Source organism: Leopardus geoffroyi, chromosome A3, assembly GCF_018350155.1.
Source record: "Leopardus geoffroyi isolate Oge1 chromosome A3, O.geoffroyi_Oge1_pat1.0, whole genome shotgun sequence".
Classification (NCBI taxonomy): Eukaryota; Metazoa; Chordata; class Mammalia; order Carnivora; family Felidae; genus Leopardus; species Leopardus geoffroyi.
The window spans coordinates 85,361,580-85,387,928 of record NC_059336.1 but is presented as its reverse complement, the minus strand read 5'-3'; the positions used below and the strand labels follow the sequence as shown (position 1 = coordinate 85,387,928).

Below are 26,349 nucleotides of genomic sequence, written 5' to 3'. Positions count from 1 at the left end.
TTGGTCTTTGTGCTGACAGCATGGAGCCTGCTTGGGATTGTCTCTCTCTTCCTCTCTCTCTGTTCCTTCCCTGCTTGCATGCTCTCTGTCTCTCTCAAATAAATAAATTAAAAAAAAAGGTATCATTATCAACTCTGGAGTTTTCAGTTTTACTGGGTTTCAGTTTTTTGTAGGTATTATTCTTCTTGATGTTGCAGTTGTTCCATCTTTGGCCAGTGGGAGCCTTTGCAGGTGGTCTACTACATACTTTTGACATGACCCCAATAAGTCTGCAGCTTCAGCCCAGTTCATTGTTTAGCATTTATATTCTTTTCTGGTTCACAGAGATTTTTTTCTGGCTTTTGAGCCCAAGTTTATACTTTTGTTTTTCTGTCTTTACACTTTATCATTGCTTTCTTTATGGAGTAGGGTGGTGAATGAAAATATCACTTCCCTGCACCACCTTGAGTACAGTGTCCAAAAGAAGTTTTGAAATGATCACCCATTTGTAAGATGCCTTCAACAAATAAACAGAAATTTCAGTGCAGCAATGACATAGGAGAAAAATGTCATGATCATGAGACACACCTACGGAGATGACGGGTCCAGAAAGGGTCAGGCTGAAGACTTGAGGTCTTGACCACAGTGGTAGGAGGAGGAAGCAGATATCAGAACTGTGCATTTGCTCTGTACATTGCACTCTGGGTTAGCCACAGAAAAATGTTTGTCCTTCACAGTCTAGAATGTGAGTTTTAGCCACTCTCAAGAAGTTATATCTTGCCTTCTTTAAGTTTTAGCTTAAAGGACTCTTTAAGGGAATGTTTATCCATAGACTCTTGGATGAGGTGACTGACATACCTGGTGTTGGGAATAAGCAAAAGCAGAAGAACTGTCCTCTGAGACTTATTTTTGTTGGAATGTGCTTTTTACTCTGCAGTGACATAGCTGAATTTTAAGTTCTTGAGTTGATACTATAGAAATAATCTATTCATGTTCTACTTTTTAAGAACCTCCTTATTTTTCATTAATTATTGAATAGTATTTCAAAAAGATGGGTGTTTCTAGTTAAAATGATATATATTTTATGCTGAATGAAAATGTCTCAAATATGTCCATTAATTTAAAAAGACAAAAGTGTGTGTGTGCATTTGTGTATTGTTTTGGGCTTTACTAATATCATCCTTATCTGGCATCACAAAAATCTCCACACTTTATCCTTCCCACAGATTCATGATTGATCTTTTAAATTGGAGCTAAGTAGCAAATAAATGAATATATACATCAATAACAATTATTTTCTGAGGTACTTTTCAAATCTGAAGATTTTGTTTAAACTGTTTTTATTAAGTTTAGAATAACTGATAACTTTCTTTTGATAGGAGAAATGCTACAATTAATCCCAGACTAATATTGTATTTTTCTGAATAGTATTATAATTTAAATTAGCTCATCTTGTATTAGTTAATACAGTTGAAACAAGTTCAGTTTCTTTTATGAGTATTAGTGGAGGTTTAGACTCTTGGGCATTAAAAAATAATGCAAAAAAAGGTGACAAAATATTTGATGGTTGATAAGGCTTAGAGTTCCTAGTTATGTTGTATATGAATTGATAAAACACCAAACTTTGGAAAGTGAGATCTTGTCAAATGGAATGGGAGCTTTAATTCTCCAACGTTGACTGAAATCAGTTAATTTTCCTGTAACATTCTTGTCTCTGCTTGAGTTACTTTGTTAATAGATTTTTTTTTTAAATTGAAACTTGGGGCAATACTTTTTACAAGTTTGAATTTTCAAATTTTATAGACAGGTAATCCAAGCCCGGGCATGAAGTTTAGGAAACCATGACCTCTGCCTTGGCTTCCTCATCCTGTCCAGTCCAGGAGCTTTATGCACTCAGAGCTTTGTGGCATGGTAGCTTTGAGATGGCAGATCTACAGTGACGGTGCTACCAACACTGCAAGTTAGATCACCTCTATCTCATGTTGGGTAAAGTATGGTTTTGAAATGCCTTGTTCTTAGTTTTAAATTGGAGAGCTTAACTAGTATCAAAAGCTATGTTTACTCCTATGTTTTAATTATGCTTTTTGCATTTCCGTCTGGTATTGTAGGTTTCAAGTGTTTTCTTCTTGCTACTGGTGTAATAAATGCTCATTGTAAATGCCCAAACATGAGAGAAATACGAGGTATAAAACGAGCACACCCAGCAATCCCACTGTAGAAGATGCATCCTTAACCACTTAGGCCTACCAGTTTCATGCACCAACCAGCCTGACTTTCAACTGTCAGCACCTGAGAGTCTTTGAGTGAGGATTTTGCTTGAGAGCAAATTGTGTTTGGGCTAGCTACAAGTGCTGAGGAATCAGTTGCCCTTGGGAGCCCTCAACCGACTGACAAGATGTGTTAGTAAATGGCGCCACTTCCTTGGCTCTCAGTTGGTATAACTAAAGACAGTGTTCTAGGTCTTCCCAGCATTCTCCGGTAGGATTAAGCTTCTGTTGTCCACACTGGTAACTTGCTTGAGGACAACACCCTCTAATGACTTCCCCCCCTTCCTATCTTACTTCTCTACTCCCCTACTGAGTTTTCCTGGGATTACCTCCGAAATGAGCCTCTTGTACTTTTTTCTTCTGGGAGGACCTAACTTAACATACCCATCTTCCAAGGATGATGCCATAACTTCAAATTCTCATTCTTTTCATGTGAATGTGAAGAATCACTGCTGTTCTAGGGGCTTTCTCTAGGTTGGAAATTTAGCCAGAGATTCTGTCCGTTACCCTCCTGTTCATAGGAACTGAGTCTTTGGGAGCAGGGTTGTCCATTCCCTCTGGGGAGTCACTTATCAGGGTTTCTCCAGTTTGGCAACATTGACATTTGGAGCTGGGCAATACTTTGTTGTGGGGCTGTTTTCAGCTTTGTAGGATGTTTAGTAGCATCCTTGGTTTCTATCCACTAGATGTCAGGAGTATCCCTCACCGCAATTGGAACAACCAAAAATGTCTTTGAACATTGCCAAATGTCCCTGGGGGCCAGAGTTGCCCCCAGTTGAGAACAACTCAGTTAGATTAAGTGCATATGGGTGGAATATGGCAAGTTTGTTTGGGGTACTTGAAGGCTTTCTGAGCACCCAACAGGAAGGAAAACGTAGATTGAAGATGACCTGAAAAAAATCTTCAAAGTTACCCTTTTGTTTTGGAGTTACCTCTGCCCCATAAAATAAGAATAAAAGAAATATATTAGAAGAATTCTTTTATGGTAATGAGGGTTCACTGGTGGTGGTGCTTAGTTTGACAGAAGCTAATGTCTTTAGAGAGGGTGATGGCTAGCTAGTGTCCTGATGGAACGTGGGAAGATGCCACTGAGTTTCTTCAAAAAGAGGGACTCCATGAAGACCTGAGTCCTGGGTTGAAAAATCCAAGTTTTAAACTGAGTAAAAAGCCTTTTATGCTGTATAGTTATGCCTTTGTGTTCAAGTCTGTGGTTTCAAACCTCCCTGGGAAAGGAAGGGAACAAACCACTGTCAAGCATAGCTGTGGCAACAGCCTACTCTCTCATAAAGAACAAGTAAAGATTAAGTGCTTGGGGTGTCTAAGAAATAGCTGAGCATGGCTTGATATACTTCAGAGAAATGTATTGACTAGGAGAGGCCCAATAAACCTGTACCCCAGGGCAAGCCTGGGTGGACAGGCAAAGATCTGGAAATACAGTGAGCAGCAGGAATTCCCTGGGGATTGCCTCCAGTGTTGTGCAGGTGGATAAAAAGCATTTGATGTTTTCACCTGCTGTGCTTCCAGTTTGGTGCAGTGAGAAATTCAAAACCAGAGACAGGAAGCCAAGAATTTTTTGCGCAAACAAGAGTCAGTCAAATTATTTCCTAGAGCAACATAAGGGTGGGAATTGAACAAGTGTTTGACATACTTTGTTTTCACACCAGGTGTCAGAGATAAGATAAGACTGTCCAGAGTCAGAGAAAATGCTGGGGAAAAAGGGATAGATTATCATCTAGTTGATAGTTTAGAATTCCAACCCCTCCTGCCATTCAAATTCTAGTTTTCAAAAGCTTGACAATTCCTCTTATACACCCTGGGAACATATTCTAAACTTGTCTGAGCTTACTTTTTTCTTGCTTGAAATATAACGGCAGATCACTTCTACTTTTCAAAGTGACGCCATCTTTTCTGGTGTTGAAAATCGCAGTGGCTAACTTTATCCTCAATTTGGAATCTTGGGGGGAAGCGTAGGAGTTACTGGAATGTCAGCCTTTTATTAAAATTATTGGACTGTCATGGGAAATAAACTACTGGAGCTTCTGTTTCACAGTCTACATCAGTGATTCTCAAAAGTGTAGTTCCAAAACCAGCAGCGTCACCATCGTCTAGAAACTAGTTAGAAATGCAGATTCTCAGGCCCATCCCATACCTGCTGAGATATAAACTCTGGAGGTGGGACTCAGCAATCTGTGTTTTAACACATTCTCCAGGGGATTGTGGTTTATACTCAAGTTTGAGAACCACTGGTCCACGTTATGGGGGAAAAGACAAAGTGAGGATGTCTCACCGTCTAGTCACAGGCTCCTGCCTGGATTCTTTTTTAATTTAATTTAATTTAATTTAATTTAATTTAATTTAATTTAATTTTTATTTCATTTCATTTCATTTTTTATTATTTTATTTTATTTTAAATTTTATTTTTAAATTTACATCCAAATTAGTTAGCATACAGTGCAACAATGATTTCAGGAATAGATTCCTTAATGCCTCTTACCCATTTGGCCCATCCTCCCTCCCACACCCCCTCCAGTAACCCTCTGTTTGTTCTCCATATTTAAGAATCTCTTATGTTTTGTTCCCCTCCCTGTTTTTGTATTATTTTTGTTTCCCTTCCCTTATGTTCATCTGTTCTGTGTCTTAAAGTCCTCATATGAGTGAAGTCATATGATATTTGTCTTTCTCTGACTAATTTCACTTAGCATAATACCCTCTAGTTCCATCCACATCTTGCAAATGGCAAGATTTCATTCTTTTTGATTGCTAAGTAATACTCCATTATATATATATATACCACATCTTCTTTATCCATTCATCCATCGATGGACATTTGGGCTCTTTCCATACTTTGGCTATTGTTGATAGTGCTGCTATAAACATTGGGGTGCATGTGTCCCTTCGGAACAGCATACCTGTATCCCTTGGATAAATACCTAGTAGTGTAATTGCTGGGTCGTAGGGTAGTTCTATTTTTCATTTTTTGAGGAACCTCCATACTGTTTTCCAGAGTGGCTGCACCAGCTTGCATTCCCAGCAGCAATGCAAAAGAGATCCTCCTTCTCTGCATCCCTGCCAACATCTGTTGTTGCCTGAGTTGTTAACGTTAGCCATTCTGACAGGTATAAGGTGGTATCTCATTGTGGTTTTGATTTTATTTCCCTGATGATGAGTGATGTTGAGCATTCTTTCATGTGTCAGTTGGCCATCTGGATGTCTTCTTTGGAGAAGTGTCTGTTCATGTCTTTTGCCCATTTCTTCACTGGATTATTTGTTTTTTGGGTGTTGAGTTTGATAAGTTCTTTATAGATTTTGGATACTAACCCTTTATCTGATACGTTGTTTGCAAATATCTTCTCCCATTCTGTCAGTTGCCTTTTAGTTGCCTAGATTCTTACACTCTGGGATGGTCCTTGTCTTTACCTGGTTGCCAAGGAGGCGCTGATACCAGGCCATATGGAAGACTGCCTCTCCCAGTAATTCTGACCTCTGTGTAGCACCTGTGACATGGACATGGGGAATGTGGGTTCCTGGGACCAGAGAGCAAGGCCTGGCTACCTTCCAGTAAAAGGCAACAGATTCATTTGTTGAAATGCCATCGCAACTGCCTGTCAAACACAACTCTGGGTGAACAGTGGTGCTGGCTTGTGGAAATATTTCCTCTGCTAACTCCCTAAAACAAATAAGAATAAGAAAAATGGTCATCTTTAATGAGTTCCAGTGATGTGCCAGGCACTGTGCTAAATTAGCCCTATGTGTGTAAACTTCACTGAATCATCACAGCTCTCTGTGGTAGGCATTTGCTGTACACTGAATGTTTGTGTCTCCTCCAAATTTGTATGTTGAGTCTATAACCAGACTCAAGGGGTTTGCTGCTTGGGGTGCATCAAATTGAACACAACCCAAGGAAATGGTGAAACCAAAGAACTTTTCGTTACTTGTTACAAGTAAAGAGATGGGAAGATAGCTCGTAAAGTGCTGTGTCCCTATGAGGTTAGTACAGGCAGCTTTTGTGCAGTGTATTAGAGGTGGGGGCAGGGAGCTTGCTTAGGCACTTTGGTTCAATTATGCATGCCTAGTGTGTCAGCTTGGTGGTGCATACATCATATGTTCCAAACATGGTGGAAAGCTCTGCCCATAGGAGGAGATCTTAGCATTATAATGAGCTAAAAGTAACTTCGGACAACTGAGGGGAGCTTCTGCATAGGTCTTCAGCTCCAATTCAGTTCAAACTGACTCATGTAAAGAGCTGTCAGGTGAGACACACCTAGCAAGGGGTTATTAGGTGAAACACTTACTTGGGTGACTCTTGGCTAGAAGTGTTGCTTCCGCAAAACAAGACACATTCTTTCCCTACTTTTGTCCCTTCCCCTCCTTGCTCCTGCTGATCGCTTTCAGTCCTCTTATTTGAGTAACTTCCTGTTGCATCCTAGCATGACCCACCCCCACGTGATGGTTTTGGATATGGGCCTTTAGGAGGAGGTGATGAGGTTTAAAGGAGAGAGGCCATGAGGTTGGAGCCCCCATAGTGAGATTAGTGTCCTTATAAGATAGGAAAAGACCTGTGTTCACATGCTGTCTCTCCTCCATTTGAGAACACCGTGAAGAAGCGGCCATTTACAAGTCAGGAAGAAGTCCTTCCCCAGAACCTGACCATTCTGGCACCCTGATCCTGAACTCCCCGCTTCCAGAATTGTGAGAAACTACACTTCTGTTTAAGCCACCTTGTCTATGGCATTTGGTTCTGGCAGCCAGAGCTGATAAGGTACTATCATTATCCCATTTTATAAATGAGAAAATGGGTTCAAAAAGGCCAAGTAGTCTGTCCTGGTTAACCCAAAAAAGTGTAGATTAGGCTATTACCTCACAGTAGATTAGTGTTATGGCCTGTGTGATTCTGTGCTCTAACCTGAAAATCCTAGATTTCTTGGTCAACTGAGGGTGTAAATTCCTGCTTTTGCTGGAACCTTAGTGATGTCTCCTCCTTGTCTCATCAAACATGCTGGACTTTGGACCTTCTTCCTCCATGATCCAGGGCTCAGTTTCCCTGGACACCACATTCTGACTCCACAAAGCTCCCCCTCCACTTAGGGAGGAGCTATATTACCTTGCTCAAGTTCAAATGCACTTCAGATCTCTTGCACAGGTCTCAGTTCCCTTCTTTCTTGTCCCAGCCCCACAAACACACTGTATCCTCATGACTTGAGGTGCCACACTGCACGCTCTCTGCTCTAAGAAGGCACTTTTCTCTATCTTTAAAGACTATGCAGACTTGTCTTACTTTTATCCAGTGTAAGCAGACAATTCACTTTGTCTATCCCTTAAGAGGTGGACTGTCATTTCTCTGCATGTGTGTAGTTAGTGTTTGCCTTGCTTCTCTAGTGATCTTGTCCCTTTTAAGAGCAAGGACAACGCTGGAACGCCTGAGTTTTGCCAGTCAGTGAGGCGAAAACAGAATTGTGAAGAGAAGGGCCCAATTGGATAGCTTTGTGACTGAGGAAAGGCAGATGTGTGTGTGTCTGTGTTGATGGGGGTGGGGATGCTCTCTAGTGGCAGAGAGGGAACACTGCTATTCTAGATGTATCTGTTTGTGTTGACATTCCATGTTGCACAACCTCACAGCTTGATATGTTGATCCAATAAAATCATCAAGGGAGTGAACTAAAAATACCCAGAAGATCAGTGGACAGGAGAGCCAACTGTGTGAAAGGCACCAGAAAACTCTTCTTGTCACACAAAGCATTGCTAGAAGGAAAAAAAAAAAAAGTCAAAGAAAAGAGGTCCAGCAGGCAATAAGGTGATGGCAGGTGCTCTGAGTTTGCCTTGGGTCTCTAATGATAGGCTTTTATCCTATTAGAGCTGAGTGACACAGAACTTATTAACAAATTAAGAAGTGTTCATTCCTTGAAATATTTTGGACATTATACCAACTTTTTGGGTTGTTGAAAGGACTCTATTATGTCAGGTTGGCTTGGAACCCAGGAAATGACTTGGCACTCTTCAAAGTTAATAAAACATCATTTGTCATAAGATTTGCAGGTGTGACTCAGTTCCTGCATTAAAATATACAGTAAAAGCCGAGGGCTGAGGAGCCAGCCTTTTGCCAAGCCTATTGAATCTTGTATAACTGGCATGCTCCGAGCAGTCAGGGATCTTCTGTATGCTATCTAGGTTTGACGGGTTTTGCTTGTGTGAGGATCAGTACCCTCACCCCCATGTAGTCCCATCTCGCCAGGGGGCCGAGTGCAAGAGAACCTCTTGCTGTTTACTGGTTGCTGGTCGGAGGTTGTCCTGCTGATACACTTTGGCATTGTGTGACTTTTGTCTTTGTGAAGATGGGATTTTATTGATTTTGTTTATTTGTCCATTTGGATAGGCTCATGGCAGTGGCAGTGGCCCCACAGTGGCCAAAAACTGAGTCTTTTTCTAGATGAAGTAGATTCCAGAGATGAGTGGAAATGCCAGTGTGGAGTCCAATTGTGTTCAGTCAGAATCTTGCCTTCCCAAGCCTTTTATTGCTTATGGGATCCATCCCCACAGGGAACCAGAACAGGCTGATGACCCCAGGATGAAGTGCTCCCACCCCAACATATCTCCTCTTTCTCTGTGTCTGAAATTCCTTTTGAAGATGATAAAGTGATCATACTTCAGGTAGAACAGCATTTTTCAATCTTTTTGGTTGTGGGGTCCCTTTACACTTATAAATTAGTGAGAACTCCAAAGAGCTTTTAAGTCGGTCGTATCTATTGGTATTTATCATAAAATATAGGGGTCAGCAAACTATGGTGCATGGGCCACATCTAGCCCATGACTTTTTTTTTTTAACGTTTATTTATTTTTGAGACACAGAGAGACAGAGCATGAACGGGGGAGGGTCAGAGAGAGGGAGACACAGAATCCAAAGCAGGCTCCAGGCTCCCGAGTTGTCAGCACAGAGGCTGATGTGGGGCTCGAACTCACGGACTGCAAGATCATGACCTGAGCCGAAGTCGGATGCTTAACCGACTGAGCCACCCAGGTGCCCGTAGCCCACGACTTTTTTTTTTTTTTTTGTAAATAAAATGCTATTGGAACAAAGCCAAGCCCATTTGTTTATATGTTGTCTATGTGGCTTCAATGCTATAACAGTAGAGTTGATTAGTTGCAGCAGAGACTGTATGAACCATGGAGCCCAACATGTTTATTTGTACCTTTACAGAAAAGTTTGTGTATCCCTGATACAAAACGTAAATTGAGAAATGTTTAAAATATTTATTAATTCATTAAAAAATATCAATAGTAAAACCATTACAAGAAAACATTACTTTTTTATTGAAAAAAAAATCTATACTTTCCAAAACAAACAAAACAAAACAAAAAAATGCTTGCTAGTGGGACTCAGAATGGCATTGTTTTATACTTTTGCAAATTTCTTTGATGTCTAGCTTAATAGGAGCAGCTGGATTCTCATCTGCCTCTGCATTTAATCTGTTGTGGTATGTTACTTTAGTTGAAGTGGGTACAGAAAATCCAACTCGTAGAAGTATGTAGCCAGAAAAGGGAGGAGTATTTTAAATAGTCATTTCAGGTATTTATGGATATTTTCTTTGACATTACAACAAATCTTGACAAGTGGTAATTTCTAGGAGGTTGCATATAGAACCTGAAACCAGAGCAGTGAAAATTTCATACTCTGTTACATTTAAATACACTGGTCTAAATTGCACTTTGAATGGATTTTATACCCATGTAAGATTTTGTAACATCATGCATTAATTATTTTGAAAATATTAGTTCACTGAGTTATTCAGATCTTCCAAATGTTGACATATTTCATTTTGTATCATATCAAAATAGCACATTTGTTAATGTCACCATCAAGCTCATTAAAAGAGTCTTTAAGCTGTCAAACTCATGGTAGTGAATACAAGTTTCCCAAAATTCTAATTTTTGTTTGAAACCTCAAATTTTATAATTGACATCAAATGCTGTCAGTTGTTTTCCTTGTGGAGATATGCTCATTTCATTCATTTCCAAGAAAATGTCTGCCAAATACCCAAATCTGTATAACCATAGTTTGTCTGTCAGTCAAGTAGAATGGTGTCCCATTAAAAAAAAAAAAAAGACCAATTCAGCTTGCAACTCAAACAGTTGCACAAGAACATTTCCTAGAGGCATCCATTGTACTTAGTATGCAGAAGTGCCTTGCATATATTTCTCATTTATTTACACAATATATTTAATATATGTATATTCCCTGGTTGAGCTTTAGTACAATTAATGCTTTTCTATGTTTATCAAGGACATTCTCAAGTAAAACTTTTTTCTTTCTTGGGAGTATGTGACAGTAAGGGGTACAATGACTAGCACAGTTTGAGGCCACTGCCTTGATATATGCTAAGGCACCATCAGTTTTACCCTCCCCTTCACTGCTTTTGTACCATCAATGTCCATGTCAACACAGTGAAGACAGATACCATCTTGCTGTGATTACAGACATAGTTTTGACTTCATGGATCCTTGAAAGTGTGTCCATGGGGGCGCCTGGGTGGCGCAGTCGGTTAAGCGTCCCGACTTCAGCCAGGTCACGATCTCGCGGTCCGTGAGTTCGAGCCCCGCGTCAGGCTCTGGGCTGATGGCTCAGAGCCTGGAGCCTGTTTCCGATTCTGTGTCTCCCTCTCTCTCTGCCCCTCCCCCGTTCATGCTCTGTCTCTCTCTGTCCCAAAAATAAATAGACATTGAGAAAGTGTGTCCATGGACCACACTTTGGGAACCTGCTGAGGTAGAAGAGCAATAAATTGAATTAAATTCTGCTAGTTCTAGGAGATGCTTGTGGGTAAAGTGTTTTAGGATTAAGTCATGTTAATGATTTAACATGTTGGGAAAATGTGGTATACTGTATCATATCGTTGGAATTTCCCAGTTCTCATTAGGTTGTAAAGGCTCTGAGAAGTCCTCAAGAAAATAAACATCTTTATTTTTTTTAAAGATTTTGTTTTGAAGTAATCTTTACACCCAATGTGGGGCTCAAACTTACAACCCTGAGATCAAGAGTTGCATGTTCTGCTAACTGAGCCAACCAGGCATGCTGAAAATAAATATCTTTTAACTTTGGATTTCCCAAACCCATTTTGGGGAAAACATCCCTTTTCCTTTTTAAAAAAAATTTAATTCTTTTATTTTTTGAGAGAGGGCATGTGAGCGGGGGAAGGATAGAGGGAGAGAGAGAATCTTAAGTAGGCTCCACGCCTAGTGTGGAGCCCGACACGGAGCTCAGTCTCACCACTGTGAGATCATGACCTGAGCTGAAATCAAGAGTCTGACACTCAACTGACTGAGCCACCCAGGCATCCCCCTTTTCCTTTTTTGATATATGTGAATACCTTTTGGGAAACCATGGCCTTTAGGGCATAAACATGGCTCTTGGGATCCCTCCTGAAAGCAGGCTTTGATGGACTGAGAATTGGTGTGTTAAAGGGGCTGGGGAATAGCGGGGAGCCTAGGGCCCTCAGAGACTGACTCCTGGACATAGGCCACTTCTAGGTCCTCTTCTCCTTCTTTTCTGGGCTGGATTCCTGACAAGAAAGCCAGTGAGTCATGGGAGAGAAAACAGTAATCCTCCTGGCTAGATCAGGGTGCCTCCTAACAACTCCTTTTAGAAAATGCCAGCAGATCTGCATTTTTCACATTGCTGGATAGATTTTAAAGAGCTGAGCTAGGCAGAAAAGACACTGGCCTCTGCCCTGAAGGGTACGGGTACACGGCAGGTGGTGCTTGGCAGCAAGGGGTTTGTTTCTCTCTCCAGATCCTATTGTGTTTGTGGGTCTGGAACCTCACCAGCCTGCCTGTGGTACTTGAGGTAATTGGGTGCACCTCTTTATTAATTGTGACAGGCTGGCCCTGGGAACCTGAGAAGGGACAGGCCCTTCCAGAAACCTTTCTCCTGGGGATTACTCTGTGCTGCCTATCCTCAGATAGAAAAATCCCCTGTCTGCAGGCAAAACAAGGGTTTAGTTTTGTCCTCAGTGAAACTGAACTTTTGGAGCTTATTCTCCAGTCTCACCTCATCCCCTCCTGATAAATACTCCCAATCAGTTGATACATACATCCCTTTTAGTGGCTTCCTAAAACTGACCCAGGATCTATGCCTGCTTAAGTTTAAACAGATTCATGTCATGCTTTTTCCTACAGATAGTAACAAATCTTGCAATGGAAGTGTGTGGGCTGTTTCTCTTCAAAGTCCTTCCAGATGTTCCCCACCCTCCATGCTCAGGGTGGAGCCCAACACGGGGCCACAACAGGTATTTGATTCTGTCAGTCCCTGATCTGGTTGATGCTATCAATGTTGTGTTGTGATTATAGGCAATCACTTCCAAGAGCTTTTTTTCTTTCTTTTTTTTTTTTTTTTTTTATTATATGAAATTTATTGTCAAATTGGTTTCCATACAACACCCAGTGCTCATCCCAAAAGGTGCCCTCCTCAATACCCATCACCCACCCTCTCCTCCCTCCCACCCCCCATCAACCCTCAGTTTGTTCTCAGTTTTTAACAGTCTCTTATGCTTTGGCTCTCTCCCACTCTAACCTCTTTTTTTTTTTTTTTCTTTTTTCCTCCCCCTCCCCCATGGGTTCCTGTTAAGTTTCTCAGGATCCACATAAGAGTGAAACCGTATGGTATCTGTCTTTCTCTGTATGGCTTATTTCACTTAGCATCACACTCTCCAGTTCCATCCACGTTGCTACAAAAGGCCATATTTCATTTTTTCTCATTGCCACGTAGTATTCCATTGTGTATATAAACCACAATTTCTTTATCCATTCATCAATTGGTGGACATTTAGGCTCTTTCCATAATTTGGCTATTGTTGAGAGTGCTGCTATGAACATTGGGGTACAAGTGCCCCTATGCATCAGTACTCCTGTATCCCTTGGATAAATTCCTAGCAGTGCTATTGCTGGGTCATAGGGTAGGTCTATTTTTAATTTTCTGAGGAACCTCCACACTGCTTTCCAGAGCGGCTGCACCAATTTGCATTCCCACCAACAGTGCAAGAGGGTTCCCGTTTCTCCACATCCTCGCCAGCATCTATAGTCTCCTGATTTGTTCATTTTGGCCACTCTGACTGGCGTGAGGTGATACCTGAGTGTGGTTTTGATTTGTATTTCCCTGATGAGGAGCGACGCTGAACATCTTTTCATGTGCCTGTTGGCCATCCGGATGTCTTCTTTAGAGAAGTGTCTATTCATGTTTTCTGCCCATTTCTTCACTGGGTTATTTGTTTTTCGGGTGTGGAGTTTGGTGAGCTCTTTATAGATTTTGGATACTAGCCCTTTGTCCGATATGTCATTTGCAAATATCTTTTCCCATTCCGTTGGTTGCCTTTTAGTTTTGTTGGTTGTTTCCTTTGCTGTGCAGAAGCTTTTTATCTTCATAAGGTCCCAGTAATTCACTTTTGCTTTTAATTCCCTTGCCTTTGGGGATGTGTCGAGTAAGAGATTGCTACGGCTGAGGTCAGAGAGGTCTTTTCCTGCTTTCTCCTCTAAGGTTTTGATGGTTTCCTGTCTCACATTCAGGTCCTTTATCCATTTTGAGTTTATTTTTGTGAATGGTGTGAGAAAGTGGTCTAGTTTCAACCTTCTGCATGTTGCTGTCCAGTTCTCCCAGCATCATTTGTTAAAGAGGCTGTCTTTTTTCCATTGGATGTTCTTTCCTGCTTTGTCAAAGATGAGTTGGCCATACGTTTGTGGGTCTAGTTCTGGGGTTTCTATTCTATTCCATTTGTCTATGTGTCTGTTTTTGTGCCAATACCATGCTGTCTTGATGATGACAGCTTTGTAGTAGAGGCTAAAGTCTGGGATTGTGATGCCTCCTGCTTTGGTCTTCTTCTTCAAAATTCCTTTGCCTATTCGGGGTCTTTTGTGGTTCCATATGAATTTTAGGATTGCTTGTTCTAGTTTCGAGAAGAATGCTGGTGCAATTTTGATTGGGATTGCATTGAATGTGTAGATAGCTTTGGGTAGTATTGACATTTTGACAATATTTATTTTTCCAATCCATGAGCAGGGAATGTCTTTCCATTTCTTTAAATCTTCTTCAATTACCTTCATAAGCTTTCTATAGTTTTCAGCATACAGATCCTTTACATCTTTGGTTAGATTTATTCCTAGGTATTTTATGCTTCTTGGTGCAATTGTGAATGGAATCAGTTTCTTTATTTGTCTTTCTGTTGCTTCATTGTTAGTGTATAAGAATGCAACTTATTTCTGTACATTGATTTTGTATCCTGCAACTTTGCTGAATTCATGTATCAATTCTAGCAGACTTTTGGTGGAGTCTATCGGATTTTCCATGTATAATATCATGTCATCTGCAAAAAGCGAAAGCTTGATTTCATCTTTGCCAATTTTGATGCCTTTGATTTCCTTTTGTTGTCTGATTGCTGATGCTAGAACTTCCAGCACTATGTTAAACAACAGCGGTGAGAGTGGGCATCCCTGTCGTGTTCCTGATCTCAGGGAAAAGGCTCTCAGTTTTTCCCCATTGAGGATGATGTTAGCTGTGGGCTTTTCATAAATGGCTTTTATGATCTTTAAGTATGTTCCTTCTATCCCGTTTTTTTTTCTTTTTTTAAGTTTATTTAATTATTTTCAAAGGGGGGACGGGAGAGAGGGAGAGAGAGAGAGAATCCCAAGCAGGTTCCACACTGTCAGTGCAGAGCCTGATGTGGCCCCTTGAACCGTGAGATCATGACCTGAGCTGAAACCAAGAATCAGATGCTTAACAGACTGAGTCACTCAGGCGTCCCCAATTCAAGAGCTTTTCGTTGAGCATCCACTGTGGGCAAGATGCTCTTCTAAGGGTGTGAGTGTGGGTGAAACAGAGCCTATTGAAGTGTCCAGTGTGAAAAGGTGAGGTATTCTCAAGTGTCCTCAGTGTAGGGGAAAAGGAAGCAGGAGCCAAGGGAGGCTTGACAGATGGCTGTGGCTGGGAAGACAGGGAAGGAGCACTTTGACTCTGAAGATCCCAGGAGGCTGCCAGGAGAAGGTGGCATTTCTGTTGGACAGTGAGGGTTGGATAGAAGGCTGACAGGACAGAGTTTGTTTGAACCAAAGAATCTACTGCCTGAACAATATGCTGAAAATCACCAGGAAATAGGTCTACTAAATTTCCTCTCATCTCTAAATTTATTCTAATCTCAACTTCCTGATGTTTTATGGGCATTTTCTTAATGTTTCTCATGCATTTGGTCTTTTGTCCCTTCTCAGTGACACAATTCTGGAATACAGAAGCTTCTATGTAGTTTTTTTTTTTTTAAGACATCCAGCCTGGGTGTGTACACAAGCCTTCGGTAACCATTGAGGGAGAGTTGCTGACAGTGCTCTGAGCAAGCTTCCGAGGTCCCATGGTTTAGTGCTCTCTGAAAACTGACCAGTGGCCACATAAAGTGTATAGTGAAAATGGCAGGAGACCTGGGTTTTGATTCAGCTTGCTACTCCTTAGCTCTAGGCCTGGGACCATTCGCATAGATTCTCTTGTTCCTGGTTTAGTTTTCAGTGAAGTAAGGGAGTTGTCTTAAAGCCATATTTCCCAAAGTGGGCTATTGAAAACTATACAACCACCGTAGTGTGTCCAGACTGTCCTGCAGGTTATAGACTGAATCCATAATGTCCTACACATATATAATTATTTTTCCAATGTATTTAGAAGTGGTCATGACTTCTAAAATATGGGTTCATTTTGAAGTGTTACTGAGTTCATAATGGCTATTAATGGCAAACATAATAAAGAGTAATGTTTATTAGATGCTTGTCAAGTGTGAATTATAGTAAGTGCCTGTCTCAGGTTGGAATTCCAGATCTGGAGAAGAGGATTTGTGTATGGAGGGGCTTATATAGGATTTCTCTAAGAATTGGAAGAAGCAGAAGAGAGGAAAAGAAACCAAACAGGGATGTAATTCCAGGTGAAGTCCCAGCCTCAGCCTGATTGAATTGAGTGGGTGGGTGGGGGGCCTCTGGAATGTAAGTGACATCATAGATGTCATAGCTTGTCTTCACTCATGGCAAAAGAACTGGGCCTTCATATGTCTACCCTGGTCAATCTCTGGCTAAGGGCCACATTAGCAGGGTGATGGTGGTGTTGGGAGACACAAACTCCCAGGTATTTCTGGCTTTTTGAGCCTTACCACAAAACAGTTTCAGTAGCCTTCAAACAGTTCTCTGACAAGAATTACAGGCCGTTAGGAGATAAAGGAGAAAACCCCACCCCAAACCACTCCATACCAGGAGTGGCCAGAAGCCACATGTAAGGAGACAGGTGTACAGAAACCATCAAAGCGCTCCAAGGGGGGTCTGATGGAGTGTCATACCAGACACAGCTGGCAAGCAGTAGATCCAAGATTCAAAGCAAGAAGCCCATACTTTTACCACCATAGTGCATATTGATCACTGCTTCCCCAAATGCAACAAGCTATCATATGTGTAATGAAGAAAATTTTGGGAATAAATGGACAAGATATTGGAGGTACTATGTGGTGGCCTAACATTTGATGATGTCATGATCTCATGCCAGTGTTGTGCTCTGATTTCAAAGCAATTTCAAGGGCAATTTGGATTTCAGTTATTTTCTGTCTTAACAACCCTTCTGACTTAAGCAATTTTAATCAAAATCAAAAGATCCAGCTGCAGTTTGTTAATAGCTAAAAAAACAATGGCTAAAGGTAAAAGATTTTTAAAGGACTACACAAGGCACTTCTGTTGGCAGAATAATTGAGAGATGGCTGTTTGAGTGGGAAACAATGTAATTTGGATTCCTAATTCAGCAAAATTACTTAATTGGCAACACATGCTTCCCAATCACCAGAGAAGAACAGGAGGGTGGTTTTAATATGGGAGCGGAGCAAGATGGCAGGTTCCTAAATATGGAACAGGGAGAAGTTTTCCTTTTATTCAGTGTTAACTTCTTGTCATTACCTGTCTCATCCTTTCTGTAATCCTGTGTTCATGAGGATAGTGACTCAAAGCTCCCATCATGAGTTGCTCTGAGAATCCCATAGGCTGATAAAGAACTCTACAACTGTACCATGTCTGGTACGGTAAATCGTTGAGGGCATTCAGGGGGTCTTGACCTAGACTCACAGTGTTTCTCAATCAGGGACAGTATCCCTCCCCTCCTGAAGGGTTTTTAGAAATATGTGTGTGGGGGGGAATCATTTGTTGTCACAATGAACAGGTTGTCACAAGGTGAGTGTATGTAGGCTAGTGGAATGTAGTTCCTGGGGGGCCAGTGATGCTAACCATCTTGCAGTGCACAGGATGGCCCCACTTGAGGAAGAAGTCTTACTTTAAATGCTAATGACACCAGCACTGAGAGACTCTGGGAGAAGTGATTTGAGAAAGGTAATCATCTTTAAATATGAGACACAGTGGCCTCTGAAATGACTTATACTTTTCCATATACCTGTAGAAAACCACTTAACGAAATGACAGGGTTAAGCAGTTAAGGCTGCTCAGAATGGAGTTGCCCTTGTCGTTAGTAGTGAGCTCCCTGTCACTGGAGTTATTAAAGAAGAGGCCAGAGCCTCAGGTAAGGGATATTGTTAAAGGCATACCCAGCCTGAAGGAGAGGATGGATTAGATGATCTCTGAGAGGCTTTCTATGACCAGGATTCTAGGGTTTTGCTTACTATTTATTCTCAGAATTCTGGGTGAGAATTCCAGGGAAGCCAAAGGAATTAAAACTGAAAATCATGCACACATGTGAGGTTTAGTTGGAGAGACAGGTTGGGTGGAAAGAACATGAGTTAGGATTAAGAGATGATGGAGAAGGTGCATCATAGGTTAGGAGTGAACCAGCTCTGATTCCTGTCTCTACTAACTCACTGGCTAGTGTGGTCCTGGGCTTACCACATTTTCTCTTCATCTGTCGGGTGATGGTGCTGAACTGTTCATTGCTCAGAATCTGTGATTCTATAGTTTGAGAGTAGATCATATTCTTTGACATAATTCTACTGGAGCTTTGGATAAGTACCTTAATTGATTATTCTTATGCAATGTGTGAAATAAAAATAAGCTCCATTTTGTTTTTCTCATTCACAAGGAAAAAAGTAGGCTTAAGTAAGCTTGTATGCGAAAATACTTTAAACGTGGGAAGTATAGTAAAGTAAGTGCCATTTTGAGATTTTTCTTCTGTAACCCCTTCCTATAAATTCTAGTGCTATTGGATAAATGGGTCTCAGGAAGCTACTTGAAGCCCTCACAGGTCCTAGATACCTTTATTTTTGGAGCCCTATGCTCCATCATATAAGACTTATTAAAATATTCTCACCTTTCCCATTAAATAAAATGTATATATAATAATATGTTCTTTATTTTTTGATTTTAATGTTTATTACTTATTTTTGAGAGAGAGAGAGAGGACAGAGCATGAGTGGGGTTGGGGGTACAGAGAGAGAGGGAGACAAAGAATCCTAAGGAGGCTTCAGGCTCTGAGCTGTCATCACAGAGCCCGATGTAGGGCTCGAACCTATGAACTCATGAGACCCTGGGCAGAGAACTCACCTAAGTGATGCCCAGGCTCCTGACCTATGGGAAATGTCAGGTGGTAAGCAGGTGTTGTTTTAAGCCACTAAATTTGGGGTAATTTATTGTATAGCATAGAAAAGTAATATATATTGCTTGGTGGTATGCCTTTGCTCAGGCACAAGACAAGATTTTAGGTGGTTGGGTAACTAGTTGTCTTCCCTTTTCTTCTTGGGTTACTCAACTGAGTTTTTACATCTATATGATTCACATTATATTTATCTCAGGAAAAGCAAGGAGACTCTGACTTGGCTTCATCATTAAAAGTCCGGCTCATCATGTACTTCATGTGTGATGGCATTTCTGTGGTGAAGCGCTTTGCATGTTTTCCTATGAAGGTAGTCCAGGATGGGTTTCATTAGGAATTGAAAAAAGCAAAGTAGATGAGAAGCCATGGCTTAAAATAAAGAAGTGCCATAAGAGACCAATAATTTCTTTCCAGATAATGTTTCTAGTTCTCCTTTCCTGTTGCTGACAGTTACTCTTTGTTTGTTTTCAAACAAATTCTACCAGTCAGCAGGCAGCTGGAAATGTGTTTGGTCGCCACAAGGTTGTCTGTCTTGCTTTCTTCCTGGAGAGCTGAAAAGCTGGGAACTCACCCCGATTCCAGTTTCCAGATTTTCTAGACTCTCCAGTTTCCAGATTTTCTAGACTCAGCATTAGGTGGAAAGAAAGCTGAGTTTTGATAGAAAAAAAAATCTGAATTGTCCCTTAGAGAAATAAAATGCTTCCACAAACTGGAGCCCTGGTGGGTGTGAATTGTGCAGGTGGACGAAACTTCATCTTGTGTCTTCCACATTGTGTTGTACTTGATTCAGGATTGTTTCATCCTGCTGAAGGTGTCTCTTTCCCTCGTGACCCAGGGCCTCTTCCTAATCCCTCTCTGAAAGCCTCTTCCTTTTCATTACATGGTCATAATTATTTCTCCGTCAAGTGCGTAACCTAACACCTCTCCATGCACACTGCCAAGGCTTGAAACCATAATAAGCGGAATGCTCACCTTTGAAGCCATTATTTCAATCATTACAACACAGTTTATTCCTTGAGAGGACATTAACATTTGAAAATGTGTCAACCAGAGTAAGAAATTCATCATGATCATAGACCACCTGCCAACTGATTAAAATGCAATGTTCTGATTTTCCTGGATTTTTTAGATCTGACATCAGTTTACATTTTTACATTATCTTGGTAAAGTTTTTGGTAAAGTGCTTGTGAAGGCCAGAGAAGTTTTATTTTTAAACAAGAAACTAGAAAAAAAAAATGCGGTCAGAAGAGGGCAAAGGGATCCCCTGGGAGCATCAGGGTTGATGGGAGAGATGCCCCCATCCCCCGCCCCTCATTGAGAAGCCATTTCCCTCCTAGCAGGACTCAAAGCTGGGATGGCTTCTGCGTTTGGGCACCTATAATTTTGAGCAAAAATGAGTCTGGTTGCTGTGCTGAATTTCTTAGAAGACTTTAATGAGATCATCTCTGCAGTTCAATTGGTAAGGAGTAAAGGACAAATATTCCACTTCTGTCTAGCAAAAAGCCACATTTCATCATTAATACAGTTGAAATTGTTAGTTGAAAACATCTAGCAAAAAAATAAAAAAGGAAAAGGGAAAGGTGGGTTTGAAAGTAAAATATAAATTCTCTGGAAGCTGGAACGTGGGGTTAATATCATGTCAACCTAGAGATTTTCTGGATGGTATTTGTCGTCAAGGTAACAATACTTCTTTCTAAAGCTCAGAGAGGAAACCAGCCAAGGAAGGTGGTGCAATTAGAGTGACCTTAACCACTCACCTTTCAGCTTCTGGAATGTATTTGAAATGGCTAATATTTTTGGTTAGGTATTTCAGTGGATCCATTTTTTCCCAGTTACTTAGTCTTCATAACAAGCCACCCAAATTTTAATGGCTTGAAACAGTAATACTTATTTTGCTTCTGGATGTATAATTTGGGCAGAGCACAGTGGGGACAGTTGTGAAGTCAGCTGGAGTAGCTTGAAGGCTAGGGTTAGAAACATCTGAAGGCTTGTTTACTCACGTATCTGGGGATTAATCCTGGGAAGACTAAAACAGATGAGCTAACACAATTGGGGTTCCTTGGGCATCTTTCTATTTCTGTGTGGCTTTTCTAGGTGGTCTCTACAACATAGCGGCTTCAGGATAGCCTGACTTCTTACATGTCAACCTAGCGTTCTCAAGGTGCATGTTCTAGGAGAGAGCAAGGCCTATAGGCAACAATACTGTATTACAAATGTAAAATTTTGTTGAGAGGGTAGATCTCATGTTAAGTTTTCGTACCATAATAAAATTAGAAAGAGAGAGAGAGAGTGCCAGTCAGAAACTATCTCACCATTTACAATCCAGTCTTGGAAGACATCACTTCTGCATTCTGTTTGTTAGTTGAGAGTCACTAACCTGGCCCACATCTGAGGGCAATGGAATTTGACTCCACATTTGAGACCCTTTGATGTGTAAGCGTGCTTTGTAGTTCTGAGCATATGGCGACTGGGGTAATGAAGGGGCAGCTTCTTAGCTCAGGCAGTTAGAGACAGCTAAGTGATATCCTCTATGGAGTGTTCTCTATCCTTCTAATACAGAAGATTGTCCCCTGCCCCCTCTGACTGATCAGCCACGTGGCCTGCGATTCTCTCAATTCTCTCTACATCTACACAACCCTGTAATGCTAAATCTGTGCTGCATGTTTGTCTATCCAATTAGACTGGAAATATCCTGAGGGCAGGAACTGCAGATATATGTGTGTATATATATATATATATATATATATATATATATATATACACACACACACACACACACACACACATATATTTAATGTAATTTATTGTCAAATTGGCTAACATACAGTGTGTGAACCGTGCTCTTGGTTTTTGGGGTAGATTCCCGTGGTTCATCACTTATATACAACACCCAGTGCTCATCCCAACCAGTGCCCTCCTCAGTGCCCACCACCCATTTTCCCTTCTCCTCCACTCCCCGCATTAACCCTCAGTTTGTTCTCTGTATTTAAGGGTCTCTTGTGGTTTGCCTCCCTTCCTCTCTGTTTGTAACTATTTCCCCCCCCTTCTCTTACCCCATGGTCTTCTGTTAAGTTTCTCAAGATCCACATATGAGTGAAAACATCTTTTTGTTCCCCTCAGTTCTGAGCCTGGCACCCAGTTCAGATTTGTGAGTTGGTTAGAATCCTGACATCCTATGCTTTCTAACACCTACACAGTTCTGTGAGTCAGGAACCTTTAAGTTGCAAGTGAAAGAAACCTAACCTACGCTAATGTAAGCTACATGGTCATTGACAGCACTGGAGTGCCCCATCTTTCTTTTTCCCTGCCTTCTAATGTCTCTGATTTCTGCATGTTGATTCATTCTTGGTTCAGTTCTCTTCTGTGGTATGAAGATAACTACGGGAAACTCCAGATTTATTTTCTCACATTTTCTGATTAGTCCCAGAGCAAAAAGAAAATGTGTGTTTCCTGAAAGCTCTGGCTGCAGTCCTACAGTGGCTGTGATTGGTCAGATTTGGGTTGTGGTCTCTCCTCTGAAACAATCTCTGCGGCCAGGGCTTGGGATACACTGGGTCTTGTTCTCACACTTGTGATAGGAGAATCAGCTGTGGGTGATAGCCAGCCCTACCAGACCATAGGGTCAGTGCTCACAAGGAGAACGTAGCACGTGTTTATTAAAATAGCTGACTCAGCAGTGAGGGAGGAGAGAGTGACTACAGAGACTCAGGGGTCTGAAAGGAGGAATTGTATGGCAAGAAATGAAAGGGAAAGAATCTCTTCTTTTTTTGAGTACCCAATGTATGCTATAAGCGTAGGCTGTTTATAGATTCTGACGATTCCCCAACAATTCAGTAAGGCAAGTAGGATAATTTTAAGTTTAAAGAAGAGGAATCAAAGCTTGATGATGAAGGTAGGATTCAAATCCAGGATATTTGTCTTCAAAGGCCCTGTACTTTCCTCTAACCAGGGTTTCTCAACCTCAGCACTACTGGCATTTAGGACCAGGGAAATCTTTGTTGGGAGGGCTGTCTTGTGCATTACAGGATGGTTAGCAGCATCCCTGGCCTCTACCCATTAGATGCCAATAGCACTCCCCACCCAGGTTGTGACAATCAAAAATGTCCCCAGATATTGCAAAATATCTCTTTGGGGCACAAAATTGTCCCAGTTGACAACCAGTGCTCTAAACCATGCAGTTGAGCTAATTCAAAGTTGTGGTGCCTGAAAATCCATGCACCTGCAGTTGGGAAACACCACTGCAGGTCATAGCCTTACATTTTCTTGTGTTTTTGTTTGTTTTAGGAAACTTTGGCATTCACATGAGTGATTTCTCTAATCCAGTGGGAGACAGTCAATGGTTTGCCACATAAAGTAATTTTTAGTGTCATTGGTTCACAGAAATGCTTCTTTATTTGGAATGCACATCCAAGAATCAGTCTCAGAATCAGAGCTTCTAATATTAAATAAAAAGAAGAGGTGGTAAATGGGAAGGAGTTCAGTTCTGTAGGCCACAGTCTGTGTGAAATGAAAGTGGGGGTGTCTCTGTTGTAACTGTCCCCAGAGGCCATTCGCTGTGTGTACGATGGTTTGTTTCTGAGAGCAGTCGAGACGCCCTTTCTATGTGGAGAGAAGGGTTTGCAAGGCCTGGGTGGACAGAGCCGAGAGAGGAAGTTGGCACGGCCCTTGCTGACTTCATCTCTCCTGCCAGTCTGAGCTGATTTGTAAGGCTGTGTTTGGTGCCAGGGATGGGATGGGAAAGGGGAAGTAAATTCAAACAAAAAACGCCCCTGAAGTGTCTGAAAAGAGGCTTTTAGCACCATTCTTTGAGTGCTCTCAAGCAGACTGAAGGTGCAAAAATTTAAAAAGCAGCCACAATCACTTTGGAGAATGGGATAGTGTATCCAACACAGTGATATTATCACATCTATTTATTAGACAAAGGACTTCATTGTATCATAAAATAAACATGTTTCTCCTTCTAGTTCCTGCTTTGTGATGAATCTTCAAAAATGAGCTTACAAAGGAGCAGCCTGGAAACTTGGCAAAAGTTGTTTTTAGACAAGTGCTTCCAAAATATCTGATTGAAAGGGTTTTCAGACTGTTTTCCTGGCATGCTGTGCAATTTGCAAACGATTTCTTTTTTTTTTTTTTTTTGGTCAATTGTAGGTGGGAAGGATTGTTAAGAGTATTTGAAACTCATTTCTTACATTTATAGACAGATATCTTCCAAATTTATTAATTTCCAGCATGGGTAGCAACTGAACATTCTTGCCCTTAATTATGGAGTTCACATCTGGACCCCCAAGTGTCTTAGTGGGTCTAGTGCCAGGGTTATTACCTGCTCCTCTTCCCTCCCTTCCATTCAGGATACCTCATGGACACCTTCTAATGTCCTGGTGAATTCTAGTTGTTAAATCTTTTATCTTTAGAGTTTCATTAGAATCTCAGATTTCCTCAGAAATTAAACACTCTAAGTGACCTGAAGATGGAATTTTCTCCTCAGTAAAAATTTAGTCGACATTCTCCCCAGTCAAAAAATCCAGGATCAAGTTGTAAGGCTAATTTCTCATGAGTGTAAAACTGTGTAGCTTATCTCAAAAAGGTTGTGTACTGTATGATTCCATTTGTATAACATTCTCAGAATGACAAAATTATAGAGATGGGGAGTAGATCAGTGGTTGCCAGGGATTAGGTAAGGAAGGAAGGGTGTGACTATAAAGGAATAACACAGGGAATTTTTTTGTGATTATGGAAGTTTTGTCTTGATAGTGGTGGTGGTTACACAGGTCTCCACATGGGGTAAAATGTCACAGGATTATATAAGGACACACCAAAAAAAAAAGAGCTGATGCAACATTTGGTGAATTTTGAGGAAGGTCTGTTATCTATAATTATATGGTGCCAGTGTTGATTTCCTGGTTTTGATAACATGCTATCAATATTTAACATGTCAGGAGAAGCTGGATGGTAGATACACAAAACCTCCCTGTACTATTTTTACACCCTTGTGAGTCTATGTATGTATGTATGTTTGTGTGTAGGCTTCATGTCCAGCATGGAGCCCAATTCAGGACTTGAACTCATGACCCTGAGATCATGGCCTGAGCAGAGATCAAGAGTTGGATGTTTAACTGACTGAGCCACCCAGATGCCCCTAAATTATTTAAAAATAAAATGTTAAAAAGATTCTAAAAAACCCATCTAAACTGTATGGCTTTATAGCATCTGGCATGGCAGAGAGGAGATGGCCCATAGTAGGTTAAGACATGAATGAAATGAATTACTGAACGGACAGAAGATTTTTTGCATTATATTAATGGAAGTGTAAAAGACTAATAATAATAGATGACACTTCTGATTACTTAATATGTGTCAGGGTTTGTGCTAAACATTTTAAACATTATCTCATTTAATCCTCCTAAGAATTTTATGAAAAAAATTTTTTTTTCCTTTGAAGGTAACTTTACATATTTGGTAGAAGTATAGAAAAACAAGGGAATTATTAATGACAAAAAATATCAGATTAGTAGTTAACATGGTGGGTGGGAAGACAATGCTGTTACGGGGCAGAGGTGTATGGAGACACTACAGTGGATATATAGGGGTGTTGTATCATTCTTCTTCCTCTTTTTTTTTTTTTTTTTTAGGAATCAAAAGAGAGGAACTTTCTTGATATATCCATAACTTAATTTTAATGTCAGCAATTTCTTTTTTCTTTTCGTTCTTCACATTTTAAAAATTAATTTATTTTAAATTTTATTTAAATCCAAGCTATTTAACCTGTAGCGTAATAATAGTTTCAGGAGTAGAATTTAGTGATTCATCACTTACATACAACACCCAATGCTCATCACAACAAGTGCCCTCCTTAATCCCTGTTTAGCTCATCCCCCTACCCAACACACCTCAAACAACCCTCAGTCTGTTTTCTGTCTGTAAGAGTCTCTTATGGTTTGCCTCCCTCTCTGTTTCTGTCTTATTTTTTCTTCCTTTCCCCTGTGTTCATCAGTTTTCTTTCTTAAATTCCACATATGAGTGAAATCATGATATTTGTCTTTCTCTGACTTATTTTGCTTAGCATAATACATTCTAGTTCCATCCATATTGTTGCAAATGGCACATCTTTACCCATTTGTCAGTCGATGGACATTTGGGCTCCTTCCAGACTTTGGCTATTGTCGAGAGCGCTGCTATGAACATTGGGGTGCATGTGCCCTTTTGAATCAGCATTTTTGTATCCTTTGGATAAATCCCTAGCAGTGCAGTTGCTGGTCTGTAGGGTAGCTCTATTTTTAATTTGTTGAGAAACCTTCTTTGTACTGGTTCCAGAGTAGCCACACCAGTTTGCATTCCCACCAGCAGTGCAACAGTGTTGTATCATCCTTTTTAAAGTTGTACATGTTCTTTATATATTTTCTTGTATGAGTGCTCTTATTTATATATGGTAAGTCAGGTGGGGAAAATATATAGATAGGAAAACAAAACAAAGCAGAGCAATTGATGGTGTGACAGGAGTTGTTTTATTGACAAGGGCATACCAAC

General features: G+C 40.8%; 1 long non-coding RNA gene across 1 annotated transcript in view; it reads left to right on the top strand.

The window, feature by feature from the left end:
• Nucleotides 1–1,786: 1,786 nt before the first annotated feature.
• The window catches only part of LOC123580882, a 265,201-nt gene continuing 240,638 nt past the window's right edge, over nt 1,787–26,349 (top strand). The window contains exon 1 of the long non-coding RNA XR_006703519.1: nt 1,787–1,965. This is a non-coding gene — a long non-coding RNA (uncharacterized LOC123580882). The remainder of the gene's footprint in view (nt 1,966–26,349) is intronic.